Source organism: Arvicola amphibius, chromosome 6 (genome assembly GCF_903992535.2).
Source record: "Arvicola amphibius chromosome 6, mArvAmp1.2, whole genome shotgun sequence".
Lineage (NCBI taxonomy): Eukaryota > Metazoa > Chordata > Mammalia > Rodentia > Cricetidae > Arvicola > Arvicola amphibius.
This window is the reverse complement of record NC_052052.2, coordinates 129697117-129715246: the sequence shown is the minus strand read 5'-3', so window position 1 is coordinate 129715246 and position 18130 is coordinate 129697117. Positions and strand designations below refer to the sequence as shown.

The 18130-nt window shown below is 41.4% G+C and overlaps 1 protein-coding gene across 1 annotated transcript in view; it reads right to left on the bottom strand.

The window, feature by feature from the left end:
- The window catches only part of LOC119817416 (type-1A angiotensin II receptor), a 54039-nt gene extending 36232 nt beyond the window's left edge, over positions 1-17807 (bottom strand). The window contains exons 1-2 of the mRNA XM_038334634.2: positions 17650-17807; positions 9220-9303 (exon numbers count right to left, since the gene is read on the bottom strand). The gene's annotated coding sequence lies outside the window, so the exon portion shown is untranslated. The remainder of the gene's footprint in view (positions 1-9219; positions 9304-17649) is intronic.
- Positions 17808-18130: the final 323 nt, after the last annotated feature.

Genomic DNA, 18130 nt, shown 5'->3' with positions numbered 1-18130 from the left:
TTGCCTCCACCAAGAACCCACAGGCCATTAAATTTATGTGAAATCTCTAAGAGAGGGCACAGCAACACAGGATATGGTGCAAACAGCAGAGTTCATGGGGTTTTGCAGCAATAAGAAATATTTTTCTCATTTATACCTCAGTTTAAGCAGATGATAATTTTCAATAATCTATGAAATAGAAGGTATGCATAGACCCTATTAACAGAAGACCCGAGAATGCTAACCCAAACGGTGGCTAGCAACTGGCTATAACTTCTCCAGTACCATATCTGCCTGTATGCTGCCATGTCCTGCCATGATGAAAATGGACTAAAAACTGGAACTGTAAGCCACTCCAATGAAATATTTTCCTTTGTAAGAGTTGCCACGGTCATGGTGTCTCATCTCAGCATTGAAATCCTGAACTAAGACACAAGCTATTGGAGTAAATCCCAGATCTGGGTCCTGGCTCTGTCCTTGTTTAACAATATATACAACAGGCTCAGATGCTGTCAAAAAAGTAGATACAGTAAGAGAAATCAGACTATACATTTTAAAACTGTTGTTAGATCTTTAAAACAGTGAAGAGATGGACACATTGCCTGGTTATCCGAGAGTGTCCTCTTAATAATGTCCACCGTTATTTTCTGATTCTTCCTGTTTTCATTTATAAAGTCGCAATAGAACATATTGTCAATAACATGGTGACCTCAAAGTATGGTGGGTGATAGACAAGATCACTCCATGGTGCCAGCTGCTCATGCAACTATTACTCTCCTACCATCTCCACCTTTAAAACTGGATTACAAAAGTTGAGAAAATTTTAGAGATGAATCATTCCTGAACTGATAATATTTTAATCTTTGGTTTTTATTTTTAAGTGAGAAGATTGTAGTTCTTTCAAATATTACTTTTTTTTAATTGGCTGATTGCTTAATTTATGACTCTACCAGATAAAACAGTAGATAGAAATTAAGAGTCAGCTGGAGAGCCGGGCGGTGGTGGCGCACGCCTTTAATCCCAGCACTCGGGAGACAGAGGCAGGTGGATCTCTGTGAGTTCAAGACCAGCCTGGTCTACAAGAGCTAGCTCCAGGACAGGCTCTAAAGCTGCAGAGAAACCCTGTCTCGAAAAACCAAAAAAAAAAAAAAAAAAAAAAAAAAAAAAAAAAAAAACCAGAGTCAGCTGGAGAGCAGCTTCATCGGTTAAGAGCACTAACTGCTTGCTCATCCAGAGAAGCCAGGTTCAGTTCCCTGTATCCCTATGGCAGTTCACAACTGTCTGTAACTCCAGTTCAGGGGATCTGACTCCCTCACACAGACATGCAGACAAAGCATCAATGCACATAAAATAAGGATAAATCATTTTTTAAAGAGAAGTAAGAATCAACTAGACACAAGCCATTTTTGGAACAGCTGGCAGAGTAAAGTGGTTTAAAATCTATTTGAATTTAATGAACCAAAAGTAAGAAACCATTAGCATATTCTCAGGCGCTGTTTTAACCCTTTCACTAGTCCATAGATTGCCACTGAGAGTTGTAATTCTCTCAAATGCTAGGTTTGTTTTCTGTTGTTGTTGTTGTTTGGGGGAGTGGGGGTGTTATTTTTCCAGACAAAGAAACCCATGGTGGTGGAATCTAAAGCTTCTTGTTTTGAATGGAACAGCAGTTAAATTCCAGGCACCCTCTTAGCTTACCTGCTCATCCCTGTGCTGCTGGAACTCACAACTAGAACTGACTTATTTTGCAATGAGCATCAAGGGGAACCATGACCAGACACTGACATTTAACTAAAAAGACTTAATTCAGAGGAGAAGGGTTAGACTTTGGCAGCTTTATGAGCAGTTTCAAAGGACACACTGGAGTTACAAAAGAGGCGTGTGTCTCCCGAAGTCAGGAGCAGGACCCAAGCCTTGGCAGAGAATTTCAGAACAATCGGAACAAGCTTTTCATGTTTTTGTTTGAGAAAGGAAGACCTCGTGTGAGGTTATGTATTGTGTATTCCCAAGTGTGCTGCTTCCAAACATGGCTGTCTTTTGTGTTCTCACTAACAGTAGTGATATCAGCAAGCAAATCTGTACTTACTTATCAGTGATGGACTGAGATTTGAGTACTTACTAGCCCGGGATTCTGCCACAAATATTCTTCTGGGTTCATACTTTGGTTTAGAAGCCACACACCACCAGGACAGCTGATTCCCATATCTTCTTGCCACCTCAGCACAAGCTCATCTCTAGAGCAGTCTAAAGTCCTGTAAGACTAAGCTTGATTCCACTGGGGGATTCAGAGAGAAGGCAGAGGGTACTAATGAGTGAGCATGGAATCAGGACCGGGGGCAGAAAGCTGTGCAAAGGGGCATGGGCCTGGCTGCACGCCGTTCTTCCCTTTCCCCAGCTTAATGTAGGCAAGCTGGTTCTCTGAGCACAGTTTGGTTCAATTTACCACAACAGCACTTTTCTATGACACAGCCACTGCTGTTCAGTGATCCGGTGTGTACAAGGTGGCCCAGCTTTTAGGAAAGTTCTGAGCTCTGGGAAACCGGCGCATACCCATAATCCCTGCAGAAGGGCAGAGTTCTAAGTTAGCCTGAGCTGTGTAACAAGGCTGTGTCTTAAGAGTAAGATAATAAAAGTTATGAATATGCCGATATTAGTTGCTTGAAAGTCGTCCAAATAACACTTTCCAAGACTCAGATATGTATTCACACCAGATGAAACAAGTCATCACTTATAAGGGACCAGCAAAGGCTTAGTATTTTTTTTATTAAATATCATTTTAGCAGGAAGAATATATATTATGAAAAAAGCTTTTTAGAAGGCATAATTCTCTATTAACATGTTTCCTAATTATATTCAATTGTTGGCTTAGAACTATTTAAAAGGTAATTACTTGACAGAAGCATTAAGGGAAAAATTCTTTAAAGAATAATACTAACAGAATTAGTTTTCCTATTTTTATCAGAATTTGCACTGCTTTGAACATCTCTTAGCCCACAGAACACCCAGCCCTGGAGCTGGTTATCACTTCTTTGAATGAAGGGGGTTTCATTTTCCTTATAACTTCCTACTATGAAGGAATCCTCCAGCTCAAGCTTGTGCGGCAGCGAGCTCTCAGAGGAGGCGTGGTGCCACACCTGCGTTTTCTCCCCGGGCCCATTTGCTGGAAATAGCAACAGAGACCTTTACTTAAGCTGTAGAGAATCAAATTAACAAGAATGATACTGTTAATCTTCATGTTCTTGTTTCCATCCCTTAAACGCAGATTGCTAAATACATTTGTTCCCTGGCCCTCATTAGAAGTCCTGAATGGTAGCAGAGCGGGGGAAGGCATGGAGAGTATGAAAAACAACACCGATTAAGAAACAAAGAACATCAGAACTGTTTGTTCTCCCTCGAGTCAGTCGTATACTTTCAGAGTGAGTAGATTTGACTTATTTCTGTTAAATAATTTTATTCCTTCTTATATGGGGATGGATGGGCACATTTACAATGCGAATGTGTCTAGTTTGAATTTCCTTATTGAGCATGAAGATAAAATCATTTAGATGGAATAAAAAGCCCATGAAAATATTTTGAACTTGGTGATGTCCCAGGACTTAAGTACACTGCGTCTGAGAATGCAGATGGTATTTCGTTAAATGTGATCTACTGACAATGAATGCCTTCACTCTCTGGTATTTGAAGAACTGTATTTTCATCCCCAGAAACAAGACTCAAGGTCACAACTGTAAGCAAAGTGTAAATGAAGTATACAAAAGCACAAACACGGACGTTGCTTTCTGGAAGGAGCAGATTTTTAAGCAGATGGGTTTCTAAAGTTACAGTCACTACCAGAGGCCATGTCAGTAAGGACAGAGTTGTGGGCCTGCTTTCTACTTAAAAGCCTTAATTGGGGGAATGATTCATTGCGTATCAACATATTTTAACTTTTACAACCATTTAAATTTAAAATTCTGTCAGTTGCTTTTCCTAGGTCCATTCTAAACATGTCTCTAGTTTCTGTCAATTTATGTCATGCAGTGTTACACGTCACTTGTCAGACCCCACGCCTCTGACATTCCTAAGACTACACATGCTCCCTCATGGTCTCAGAGCCTCTGCCTAGAGCAATCTTCCTCTAGATGTCCACGCAGTTCTTTTCTGCTCAAAGGTTGCTCTGAACATCACTTTAGAACTGAAGCAACCTCTGCCCACTGCTCCCACAAACTGCTCATTCTCTGTGCTCTTCAACACCTAAGGCATTTTACTCAATTAATTTTTCTCTCCATCCACTGCAATTCGTATGGGGACATTTTTAAATTTTCTTTTTGCTTGTATGTGCTCATGTGTAGTGTAGGTGTATGTGTGCATGTGTGTGTAGCGTAGGGGTATATGTGTAGGCGTGTGTAGGTACACTTTGTGTGTGTGTGTGTGTGTGTGTGTGTAGGTCAGAGGTCAACTTTGGGTGTCTTCCTCTTTCACTCCTCCATCTTGTTTTTTGAGACAGGATGTCTCAGGGAACCTGGAGCTCACCATTTCTGTTGGGCAGACTTGGCCCATGAGCCCCAGCAATTTTCCTGTCCCTCCCTACCACCACACTCAGCTTTCCTGTGGGTTCTGGGGACCCAAACTCAGGTCCTCATGCTTTCACAGAAGATACTTTGCCAAATGAGCCATCATCCTAGACCTGGGTCCTGGGACTTTGATCTTTGTTCACACCTGTGTGCTCACGCTACCTAGTGCTCAGGTGTTCACAGGTGTTCACCGATTGATCGAACGGCAGAATCTACTGCCAAGTACACGCCTTAATTAGGGCACCACGTGTGTGCTGTCATGTTCGTTGAGGACTCACTACGCCATAACACTTACTTGATATTCCCAGTTTGTAGTCGAGGAAAGAAACTTAACAGGTACCTCATACCTGACAGTTGAAAACTGAAACGCCAGGGCATTAGACAGTTAAGGACAGTGGGCTCGGTGACAAGTAGGAGTATGAACAGACCATCCCACTGTAACTGCCCCACTCTAAAGGAATTCAGTATTGACGAACAGATTTATAGCAGCCCTCTTTAAATGAAGCCTGACTGTCTTCAGCCATTGATGGTCAATGCGCACAAGACAACATTGTTTTCCTTACGTCTTCTCGGTAGACACCCCGGCTTAAGTACATGCGCGACTCTGAGTCAAGACCATAACACTCAATTGCTCAAATCTGATCATGTTTGTTTCCCAACTAAATGGCCTCTTCTTCTAAGAGGTAAGGTACAGCCCCTCTTGGATCTTCAGCATCAGGTAAACCTGACTTGCAACCTTTCATTAATAAAACTCATTACGTATACTGAATAAAAGTTCCCCATGAAGTCAATTTTTCCTTTTTAACTTAAGAACTTTAATTGTTAGAATAAATCACTTACAAAGATTGTAGAAATACTTTCTCTTGAAAATGTATACATATATATTGTATTATATTATAGTATGTTAATTATACTGATGGTAACATCACAGAACCAGAGGAGAAGAAAAAAGATGAAATACAAAAGTTTAAGATGGTATAGCATCTTTCTTAACCAATGTAAAGTAGCATGTTCATGGGCAGAATTCCACTAGCCATGTTAGTTAACAAAGGAATCAAGTTACCATTGATAAACTGCAAATATTACGTAATTTCCCTTATAAACCAAATTACACATTAGTTTACTTAAACACACACACACACACACACACACACACACACATTGGCTAAAATTTCCCTTCACTGGAAACATTGGAGCCAAAGGTGGCTCCAGGCCACCTCGTGCTGTGGTTGAAAAGTGACGCTCTAAGTGTGTAATTGGAAGACAGGCAGATATGACATGCCTTTCTGAAAGATAGGTTGACAGCTGCCTTCACATCCTGTGCTTCAACAGGAAAGGCAAATTTGTTTTCAGTGTTTGGTCTTGTGCAACTGTGTTATTCCGGAAAATAAATGTAACTGCATCACTAGAGATAATGACTGGAATGTGTTTGAGACTGACATTTCGTTAATGTAACACGGGGAAACAGAAGGAGTAAGAACTTTAAGAACATTACACCAGGGATTCATTGTATTTATACAAATAAAACCAAATTACTACTATATAATATGTGTACGTCAAATAAAGCTAGAGCGTTGAGCAAAAGTGTTGAGCAACTGATTTTGTTTGACTCAACAAATTCTTTATAAAAAAAAATCAATAAGGTGTCTTTGAGTTAAAACAAATGAGACACACCTCCGTGCAAAATTGAGACCTTACAAAAAGAAGGGTGACAAGGATGTAGGTTAATAAGGCAACTGTGGCATCCACATGTTAGTCCTCAGCTCGAGAGGTGACATAGGGACCTACACACAACTCTTAAAGAGATCATGAATATAAAACTAGACTACTTTACTAAATAGTCAAGTGTAAAAACTAATAGGAAACACATGAAGAAGCCTGTGATAGCTGTATCCCAGGCAATGGGAACTAAGAAAATTTGAACATCAAAATACTTTGAAATTTCCAAGTTAAAAAAAAAGAGCATAAAACTTTCCTTTAACTGGCCGTGGATGTCCACTGCAGCGTTTAAAACTGTGTTTATCGCAGCCTGTTAAGTAGAACTGTCTGTGTGAACGAGAACGTTCTACGTCTGTGTCATACGTCAACTACGTGTCTACTGAACACGCGAGATGCTCATTCAGAGCCGAGAAACTGAATTTCTACTTTCTGGAGTCAGATTAATTTATATTTAAGTTTCAGTACCCACATGTGAATAATGGCTGTTCGATCGGACAGTGATGTCCGCAGATTCTGATCTCACTAACCCCAAGTTTTTACTCTTTTAAATGTACAAGTAGGCAGGCTTCCCTACTTGTAAAAGTCGGTTTTAACATAAACACTTTGGACCTGTAAAACAAACTCTAAAATGCTGTTTACACATTCCAATCAATAAGAGATCAGAGTTCCTTAGTTGTAAGTTGGCAGACATTTTAAAGGGGCATTACCGAGTTCACAAGGTCCTTCGGTAAACAAACGCCTTCTGTATTTTAGCATAGCACCTACAGCTACAAACGGGGCCTTTGGGACAAGTTGGCAGGAAACCAGGGCAATGTTGCTAGTTAGGAGGATTGGTAGACCATCAGCTCTTTAGAAACAACAACAACAACAAAAAAAAAAATGGCTCCTTACAATGACGAATGCTGCTTGTGTTAGCCTTAAATGAAATGTTTGAAAAAGAAATGTATAATGTATCGTCTGTGTTTACTATTCTTAAGCAAGGTGTCAGTTATTTGAAAAGTTTTCTTGCAAATGTGAATGTCGGGAATGGGATGTCTTTGGACATGGTGGTTAAGGAGGTCAGGCCCAAGACTAGAACCTCTTCTGGAAGGAGCATTCTGGATTAGGTGCTTGGCTTCTTCCACCTGGGGCTGATGGGAAATAACATAGAATGAGATCCTTCCTCTTCAGAGCTGTCTTGGTCAGGGTTTCTATCGCAGTGCTAACATACCACAGCCAAAAGCAACTTCAGGAGGAAAGGGTTTCTTTCATCTTACAGTTTGTAGCCAGTCCTTCATCCTGGAGAGTCAAGGTAGGGACTCAAGGCAGGGACCTGGAGGCAGGAACTGATGTATCGGCCATGGAAGGGAGCTGCTTACTGGCTTGCTCCTTATGACTTGCTCAACCTGCTTTCTTATAGAACCTAGAACCACCAGTCCAGGGCACTGACCACAATGGAATGGACTGTCCATCCCACAAACACTAATTAAGAAAATGCCCTACAGACTGGCCTATAGGCCAATGTTATGGAGGCATTTTCTCAATTAGTAGTCCCTCTTCCCAGCTTTAAGTCTAGATTTAAGTCAAATGAACAACAAAACAAAACAAAACAAAAGCAAAGCAAGCAAACAAACAAAAAACAGCACAGGAACTCCTAAAAATATACCACATCAGCTGGGCCTGGGGGTTGCTGTCCTCTAAGCCTCAGTACATGGGAGGTTAGCTTTAGCTGATGCAGCAGAATCACAAACACAAAGTTTGCCTGGGTATTTAGTAATACTCGGAATCAAAAGAAAAGTCTTTTTTTTATTTTTATTTTTTTTACAGCTGGGACATGGCTCAACAGCATATCATGGATAAGGTCTTGGGTTCAAACCCCAGTGCTGAAAAAAAAAACTTACATATTGTCTTACTGTCTTACAAACTAGAAGAGTATTTGATATAATTTATTGCACTTGTTTCCAAAGCTGACTTTTAAATTTCATAACGTACACTGTCCAGACTCTTAAGTTTATCTACACACACACACACACACACACACACACACACACACTACACACACGCACACACCAAACACAAATGCCAAAGATACACAGCAACAACTCTGTAGAACGTGACTATTTTTATCCTCAAGATTAAAGCAGCCCTAAATAGTTTGCTCACACCACTACCCTGGGGTGCCTTCCAGAAAGATTCTCCTACGTGCCAGTGAGAAAAAGAGCAAAGCCACTTGTAACATTTCTGTGCCCACCTAGCACCCATCCACCTAGCACCCATCCACCTAGCACCCATCCAGAGTCTGCCTTAGCAGAACAGAATCACCACGGTGAGTCCCAAGGGGCACACGCGGCTTTTAAATTCCTCTAAATAGAACAGGGAAGCTCCTGAAGGTTCCTTTCCCTACTAGTTGAGTTCACGGGACCCCCTTCATGAAAATTATCAGGTCTACTACAGAAGAGGATCTCCAAAACAGTCTCAGACCACTGTGTTACTCTCCAAGGCACCAGTGGGCTACCCTGTGAGTCCATGGCTCTCACAGGGCTTTCAGGACCTCCCTCCCTGACTGATATCACCCTGCCTTATCATTAAAGCAGGGGAGAGGTTTGCAAGCAGAGACTCTGAGACAGGCTGGCATTCTGAAAGCAAGCAGGTCTAATGTTAAGGTCTCGGTCTTTAGATTCCTGACAACGAGTGAACGCATACCCGACTTGAAGCTGATAAGGCCACAACCATTTCGTGGCTAGCCTTTTCACAAGAATGCAACACAGGGCAACCATCAGATGCTGAAGGGCCCTTTGCCAAAGGTTTTCAGTCATCTGGCATGGTTTGCCATCAGTTCATGAATGAATGGTTACTATGATAGTGTTTATATTTAAAGTTACAGGAAACACATTCCTAAGCCATGTATCAAGAAAATAGAGTAAAGGTGAAATATTACTCTTCCCTGCTTGGATAACTGACTATTAGAGAAAACTACTTATGAGACCCTTACCTGGTGATGACTTCCAGGGATGGCTGTAGGGATTTATCTGGATAAAGTGCCAGTCATTGTATACCAATCGATCAGATGTTAAATCTGGAAGAGGAAAATATTAAAGGGACTCACAAATGTGGTCAGATTTTAATTTTTTTTATTAAATACTTGCTAATACTGCATATTAAGACTGTTTGAGGAGAAAATGAAGCCACATGTTTCACACTGAGGACACATTTTCCCTAATATGGAGTTAGGCTGCTCCTTCCTAATGATGTTTAACAACCCTTCCCGGTGTCTTGCAAGCAAGGGGGACCAGACTTGGTGAAACTAACCTTAAAAATACAAACTATGCCGGGCAGTGGTGGCGCACGCCTTTAATCCCAGCACTCGGGAGGCAGAGGCAGGCGGATCTCTGTGAGTTCGAGACCAGCCTGGTCTACAAGAGCTAGTTCCAGGACAGGCTCCAAAGCCACAGAGAAACCCTGTCTCGAAAAACCAAAAAAAAAAAGAAACAAACTATGACAGTGGATTGGGCTTTGACTTAAGAAACCACAGTTAAATTTTGCTACATATTCTCTTTTTTAATGAGGTTTATACAAGTATTATTTAACTATATTTTGAAAATTCTATTATAAAAGACTTTTTTTCTGTTTGTCTTTTTCATATAAGACCTACATGTCCTATAAAGGTTGCTACATAATAATGTAAATGTCTTACTCTAATTTTGTAAGTTTGTCTCCCAGAGATACTCTTCTTCTTTACCCCTCTAGAACTCAAAGTATATATACGTGTACACATCTGTGTACATTCATGTTCTCTTAACTAAGATTTTACTTCTCTGCTCATTGCTGACATTAATCTGCTGATTTTATTTAGCCTTATAGCTACACAGAACGTTCTCTGTCAGCACACAGAAAGCAGATTCATTCATTGATAATTTACTTAGCCGGCCTGTTCTTAAGGCCTTAAATCTCTTTTTTTCCAGCTTTCCTTTTGGCTGCTACAAAACGTTTCAATACTCATAGTCATACTTAGACATTTTATACTTACTAGTAGAACATTATCGATAGCATAGGTCCAAAATAGAAGTATTGAACTAAACTGTTCTTTAACATTTTGACGGATATTGATAAAATTCTATTTATAAAGTTTGTGATAAAAATCTGATGCCAAAAATCTAGATTTTTGAAAAATCTTCTTTATGTGTCGTTTGACTTGGCATTTCAGTGCCTGTGGATGAAACTGAGTTTCTCAACTTCTAAAGTTCTTCAGGAGTTTTTCTGCTCCTATTTTACATGGCCAATACCTTTGCTTCCTTTTTCAATTAGGCCGTGTGTAGTTTCTCATAGGAAAAGGTGAATGTTAGTTATAGAAGCTAATATTTTACATGTCATGTGTGGCAAGCAGCTTCCAAAGGTTTGCAGTTTTATCTCTCGAATTTGTTTATCATGCTGCTCATTATTTAGCCGTTTGTTTGTTTGTTTATTTATTTTTAGGTAGCTAAATTCATCGAGAGTTTTTATTATGAATTTGGGAGAGTCTACAAAGATTGTTTTAACCTGTTCAGTTACTAAAAGAGACTGTGTACAGGTGACACAGAAAGCCTGTACACAGAAATATAATATCATAACAGAAATAGAGTATCAAAACAGAAGGATTTGGGGCATTATTACCATTGTCAAAGACATTTTCATAAGAAGATTCTCCACTTAAAATACTAATATGATATAAAAGCTATGGGCTTTCTGTAAGACCACATTTTTGGAAGAAAAATAAGGAAATCATCAATTTTACAGTGCCCCTCTTCAGAGTGTTAGCTGTGGCCGGCTGAGGCAAGAAATGCAGAGTGGATTGGAGGGAAAGTACCAGAAGGTCCAAGGCAAACACAAAGTGGAAATGTTAGAGACTCACTAAGGAAATTTGGAAAGCATACAAAAAAATGAATGATAGAAAGAATGAATCTTGAACGACTAGCCCTCTAGGGCTTCTCAGATCTGTTGTATATTTTTATTGATCTTTTTGTTGTGGTTATTCTGCTGCACAAATTTTCTGGCATTAATAAAAGTAAAAGAAATTATTTTACTCACAAGTCAGTGATAAAAAAAAACTAAATTACTTTCATTAGACCATCAAGAACCTAATTCTGGCCTTAATAGTCTTTTGATAAGAATCAACAAAGCCATAATGCGCACAGAATGGTACTTATGATTTATGTTGTATATGTTGCTTATGAATATTGTCATTACGTGTTGTTAAAATATAAGATACATACATGATGACTCTATACTTCTCAATTATATTGTGACTGCTTGGTCCAAACCTCTTCTCTCAGCAGATCAAACTTCAAAAAGTATTTAAGAACTCTCAACATGTAGAAAACACTCCAGTTCTCTCCTATTACAGCTAAAGTAACAATGAACTATGGGCAGCAAACGGATGGGAAACATCACGATGCAGTGTGTTTTATTCATGGTACAATGTGTTTTATCTAAAGTGACATCCTCTGAATGGAAAGACAGTCATGAAACCCGGCTTAATGGAGCATTCTTATTCAAGAAGAATTACACATATTTAGAATCATGAAGAAATGTAATTGAATTAAATACCAAGAAAAATGTGGGTCAAAGAGTAGAGGAAATTCTGATGATAAAATTGTAAGCATATGGCATTTGTTGGAGGAAGTGCTACAGAATGTTTTATTCTGTTTGGAAGAAGAAGGAAACTAATAGAAGTTGTCTGCACTTACAGGCTGGGCCTGGCAAAGCCGGTGAGGATGGCCATTGATACTGCCTCGCTTGTTAGCACTGAGGAACTCTGCCTGCTGCATTCACATCCCCTATGTGCTACCCTAGCTCTCCCATGCTCACTGCATGGCATGCTGCTGTCTCTGAGTTGAGCTTTGCCCCCAGTCTTTCCCATAAATGTTAAATTCTGTACTGGTAAATCTGCCTGGATGCTAACATCCTAGATCCAAGCAGCGGGTAAAATTCATCACTGAGAAAACTATGCCAACTGTCCTGGTGGCAGGCCATGATTCTTAGACACGATCCCAGGGAACCTAGGCTCGGCTCAGTCTTTTAGCCAACTTCAATGATCTTCTGGCAAAACAAGAAGCATTTGGCTGGGTCTATCTAACAACTGTCAGAAGTCTGCTTACATAGGGAGGAACCCTACAGGAACTAAAGCATTTGGAGAGTCGCTGACTCCAAAGGATTTGCCACTTACGTGGAGCCTGACCACTTTACAGCCAGACTCTACTACAGAGTTTTTAAACCATACAGTAGGTAAATAAGAGCCTATACTAAAAGCTGAAGGTAATATGTGATCTAAGCTGGCATGAACCACCATGCTCAGCTCACACGGTCCTGGGGAAGAAACCCAAGTTACACTCCCAGTCCCCCAAAAGTTTATTTTAAAAAGACCTACTACCCTTTTTTTTTACACTTTTTAAGGACCATCTTTGTATATTTTCCAGACTGTTCTTGAACTCCTGATTCAAGGGGACCTCCTGTCTCAGTTTTCCAAGCAGTTATGACTCCAGACTGTACTGTACCCAGTTCCGTTTTTAGAAAGCTTGATCGCAGTTTAAGTGTTACCCAGGTTCCTTCCATCACATGCACATTGGGTGACAGACTGCCACACTTTCAGTTCTTAATCGATAGCGGAAATTTCTAGATTTCTTCTCAGTGCATCTTAAGTCAAATACTAGAAACAAAACATTTGTTCTTAGTGTTCTTTCCCTGGAGACAAATGGGTCTTGATTTCAAATTACAACTTTAAATAAATTCTTACGCTATTAGCTTTCATCAAAAAGAAAGTTTCCCAGTGTGCGACAATGTGACAAAGTACATGGCTTTTAAGATTTAAGTAAATCTAAAATGTTACCACATTTGTGTATTTTTTATCTGTCTCCCATTATTTCTTAGTATTCTGGCAGATAACACGAAGATACATAGAGACTAAATATAGAGTTTTCTGAAGGTTAAATGAAGGACATTTACAGAATGAACACTATACATCATGTGTTATATGATGAATAAATTTTAGCTTTATTAAAAACTTATTTTCTGTTGGAGAAAAGGGGTTTTTCTGTGTCGTGTTGGCTCTTCTGGAACTTGTTCTGCAGACCAGGCTGACCTGGAACCCAGAAATCCCCTGCCTCTCTTCCTGAATGCTGGGACTAAAGGCATGTGCCACCACCACCCAGTTTTAAAACATTATCTTCTACAAAGGCCAAGAAAATAACACCCAAGATAATCATTTTAAAAAAGGCATAAATACCAAGGCTTTTCTGTCTTTAATGTGCTTGAACCACCCAGAAGTCTTTTGAGAATGCAGATTCTTATTCAAGGAGTGTGAGATTTTACATTTTCATAAATTCTCAGATGTTTAAGAAACTGCTCAATGGACTACGGCACCTGGGGAGACTGGACGGCACCCGGGGAGACTATACGGCACCCGGGGAGACTGGACGGCACCCGGGGAGACTGGATGGCACCCAGGGTGACTGGACGGCACCTGGGGAAACTGGATGGCACCGGGGGTGACTGGATGCTTGTTTCGGGTTTGAAATGTGGTGAATCTGAACAGGGGGACAGGGCTTGACTGGCCTCAACACATTCAAAACCACTGATTTGAAGCCTGCCTTTCATCATCTTTGATTCTGTTTTTTTTTCCATCCTTTTCACTCTTCCCTTGCCAGTAGTCCTTTAGATTGAAAACGATATTAGTGTCTATTCCAGACGAGACCAATGTTAAGCCTTTTTATTGTGGATGGCAGGATGGACTACTAGATGGGTTGGAAAGGTAGCTCTGCTGTCACACTTTCCCCCAGACACAAGGAATCACTTAATAAGGGGCTATGAGGGTGCACACACACGATTCATAATATTAAGTGAGTCTTAGGGAGGAACGGAAGGAGCTGTCTTTGTTGGAGAAGTGCAGGAACTGAATAGTGCAGCCACGCCAGACACCCATCTCATCTGAACACCAGGACAGGAGGAGTGGCTTTTAAATGTCTTCTCTTTCTCAACATCCATGCAACTAACGCTGCAGGGCAAAGACCGTTTTCACGCTTTCACGTGTCCTCAAAGGCTGAATGTCACCCTGCTCCATACAGCTGCCTTTGCAAGAGCCTACTACTGCTGATTCAGATTTCACAGATAATCCTTCATTTTCCAAAGCAGTGTATGATCTTTGATTCGTATAAAATGAGCAAATATCTAAGCAGCTCAGAGAGTGAATTAGCAAGCAGAGTGTCTCTTTATAGGCAAGTACGTAGCAACATGCATGTGTTTCCAATATTCTTGCTCTGAAGTTAAGACAGAGTTAAAGTCATTGGCCTGAGCCAAGACTTTTATCTCTCGGTGAAGATCAAGGTGTCTTCTGTGTAAACAAAGTGAGTAAGAAACCAGTTGCTCTAAACATAAGGATCGTTAGTCATATGACTTAAAGTTCATAACTCATCCAGAAGGCTGCCACTAGAAACAGTGTGGACTCCCTGTTGACCTGTTTCCCAAATTTTTCAATGCTGTAAATGTAATTAAACATGAAACTCTTGAAAAGACTCTTGGGTATGGGAGTTGTAACCATAACTAGCAGATTCTAGACGCTTGTCTCCACTTAAGACCTTTAGAGGAAGCGCAGAAACAAAAGCTAAAGCAAGCGCTTCTAAACGGACCTGTAAGAGTGAAGTAGAACAAAGCAATCACACAACATTCAAACCATACAACAAACTCTTTTCTATAAAAGAAATTTGAATCACAATTTTAGTTTTCAGATGCAAAGGAACTTTTCTGAATATCTGCTATAAAAAGAATTAAAGATCAGCAAATATTTCCTGGTAATACAGCTGTACAAAACAGCAATATTGAGTTGTCATTTCTATGAATATCCTAAATATATATATTCTTTTGTATTCCCATCTGGTGTTAAAGTAATAACTCTCGCGAAACTTCTGGAAAATATATACCTCTTTACATTTCTTTTCTGAAAAGCAAACACTATATTTTAGAGCTTTTAATAGGTTAATAGTAGTCGCTCACCAAGTCATTTGCGCATTACCTTCTGCTACTGAGTAAGACTGGTTAAAAGTAACTGAAGCCGTAAAGTCATTAAAAAGCTGATTGCTAGAACCTAATATTCAGGGAAAGGAAGGACCAGGCACAGTGATAAACAAAAGGCTAAGGGACAGGAGTCTGTTCTGGGCAGTAAAAGCATACAAATGGAACAGGAACTCCATCTCTGTCCCTATAACAGATTTGAAAGCAAAATATCCCAGCTCTCAGCTATCTGCCTGGGAAGGGTATCACGAGAGAGGCTGGTGGCCATCGTTCAAACTGTACTCCAAAGTCCTTCCCAGCTAAGTACTTCACTGGGGTTTGGAGTGAGAATAAGATTAAACTTTTGGTTCCTCTGAATAAGCAAAATTAGTTGCCACCGTTAATTAGTAACACAGTATCCACAGTCATAAGTTGCAGCAGCCAAAGGCAGCAAAAATAAGCTCTAAAGTATCAGGGAACGTTCTTCCTCCAAACTAGACAGGAGAGGAAGAGGAATGGTTCATAGGTGTGTCCTCACACTGACCCAAGTAAGACAGAAGACCCACTGGCGCTCAGTACGCCTGCCTCAGACACTGTGATGGTCGGACATTTTGTAAGCCTCAGAATAACAGGTCTTCCCCTGGGAGGAAACCCACTCTCTCCTGAGGTGGTGGGCACTGAGATCGGCTCAACTAACACCAAAGGAGAGCAGAACTAGAAGCCAAGGCCTTATAAGGGGGAAACTAAACCAATATCAACAACAAAATAACATGAACAAACAAAACCCAAGAAATCCAGGAAGAGGAGAAATCTGAAAATCTAGTAAATCTTAAGATCTTGCAACTTGAGGCCACTCCCTAAACCCCAGCATTATCTATTATACATTACAGGAATTGTCACCTATGATTTGGGGATGGACCTAGGAGCTATTAGGAAACTTAGTGTTTGTCATGAGGAGACAAAAGGAAAGACAGACAGTTTTGAAGACTCTAAACCTGGGCTAACAGGATAGACATTCTAGACTTTTATTTTGTCAGCAATCACCAAGAAGCAGAGAGAATCGAGGGTTTTTAGTAACTGGAGGAGACCTTCTGGGCAGTGACCTGAGACTCAGACTTGTTAAACAAATAAAAACACTCTTAATACCATGCAGCTAATTTGGTGGGAGGACAAGAAGGGCATTAGCAAGAAAATTATTCTAGGTCACCAGTAAAGTGATTGTCCAAGTAGGGCCATTAAAAGGCAAACAAAATAGGTAGTGTTTGTTTGTTTGTGGTTAAACTAAGGAGATGAACGGCTAAAATAAGCCTCTTGGGTTCCTTTTGGGACTTTTTTAATAGAATATCTTAAGGAGGGTTAATGCTTTTGCTAAGGGCAATAAATACGGGGGCCCCCCTGAACATGGAGTTCGGGGGTAGTAACTGTCAGAAAAAAAATCACTTTGGGAGTGAAGTACCCTGAAGAAGACAATTACTGACTGAAGAGACTAGAAGGAGCTAAGGATACTTGATGCAGCCTCTCTTCCTGGAATGACACAGGAAATTAATGCAGTCAGCTTCCAAACGTGACCTCAGGGCACACAGTGCCCAAACTTTCCTGCGAAAAAAGTCTCCTAGGAATCGGTAGTGGGTTTTTATGCTTAGTGAGGACATTAGAAAACAAGGGGACACCGGCAGCCAATTACTCTATACTTGACCAAAGAGAAGGAGAGGACAGACAGGACGGCTTGAATTTTCTGGAGACCACCACAGTTTGGGGTTGCAGAGGCCCTGGGCTAAAGGAACTGGGAACGGGGCAGAGGAGTGGAGGGCCATGCTCTAGGTTCAGTACTGAACCACTGGAATCCGGCAGGGACTACAGGCCAAGTGGGCCTGCTAAGGTGCAGCAACCTGCTTCTCCCCGCCCCAAGCTGAGAAATCAGCAGTGATGGAGTTTGGCCCACCTACCGGACTGTGTCTGATGACAATGACCCGCTGCTAGGGGGTCACTGGCAAACAAAGGGGGACACTCTTAACTTAAACTCAAAGTAGCCAACTTCTAATGACGGGCTTCGCAGTCACACAAGCCAACGTCACAGTTAAAACACAACAGTTATTTCAAAGCACGGAGGAAAGCTGGTTTGCTTGCCTCCTATTTCTGTAGCTGTTTAGCCTGTACTCGAAAGAGTTTGGTCAAAATATTATGAGTCTTTGGAGCACGCTGCTGCAAATGAGCGCAGTTTCCTCCCACCTCATCTGGAGAAGGGCGGCTAGCTCCAGTCTGCCCACTGGCAGGAAAAGTGCTTGCTCTCCAGGATCCTCCGGGTCCTCCTCGCCCAGTACTCCCGGTTCGTACGCGGTGACAAGGAACCGGCCCCTCCCGCCCCTGATCACCACGCTGGCGGGACGCCTTGGCTAGGACTCACCGCACCCGGGAGAGCACCAGAGCTGGGAAAGCCGCTGCGCTGGTACCGGCCTCGGTCACCCGAGCCACCCGTGGAGCAGGACTCACGCCGTGTGTCCTCTCCGGCCACACAGCATCACCCAGTCCCTCGCAGCTGCCTGACGATCAGCAGCGGAGCACCTCAATATTTATAGCCTAGGGGGCGTTGCTGCTCCACAGGTTCCAACCCCTAGGCTCTGTTTTGCACTCCTCCCCCGCCCCGCCCCGCCCCAGACCCTCCATCCAACCCTCTCCCTCTAGGGATTCTGATGGCTTCTTTTAAGCTAGGAGTCACTCCCTAACTGTCACTTCCCAGATCCACTCTCAGCTGGTCCTGTGTTGAAGATAGAGGGAAGTTGGGGTAAGGCCACATGAACTGACTCCGAGATAAATGCTCCACTTAGAAGAGGGTGAGAGGGGGAAGGTTGAGAAACTTAAGGATAAATTAGGGAACTCCCTTGTCT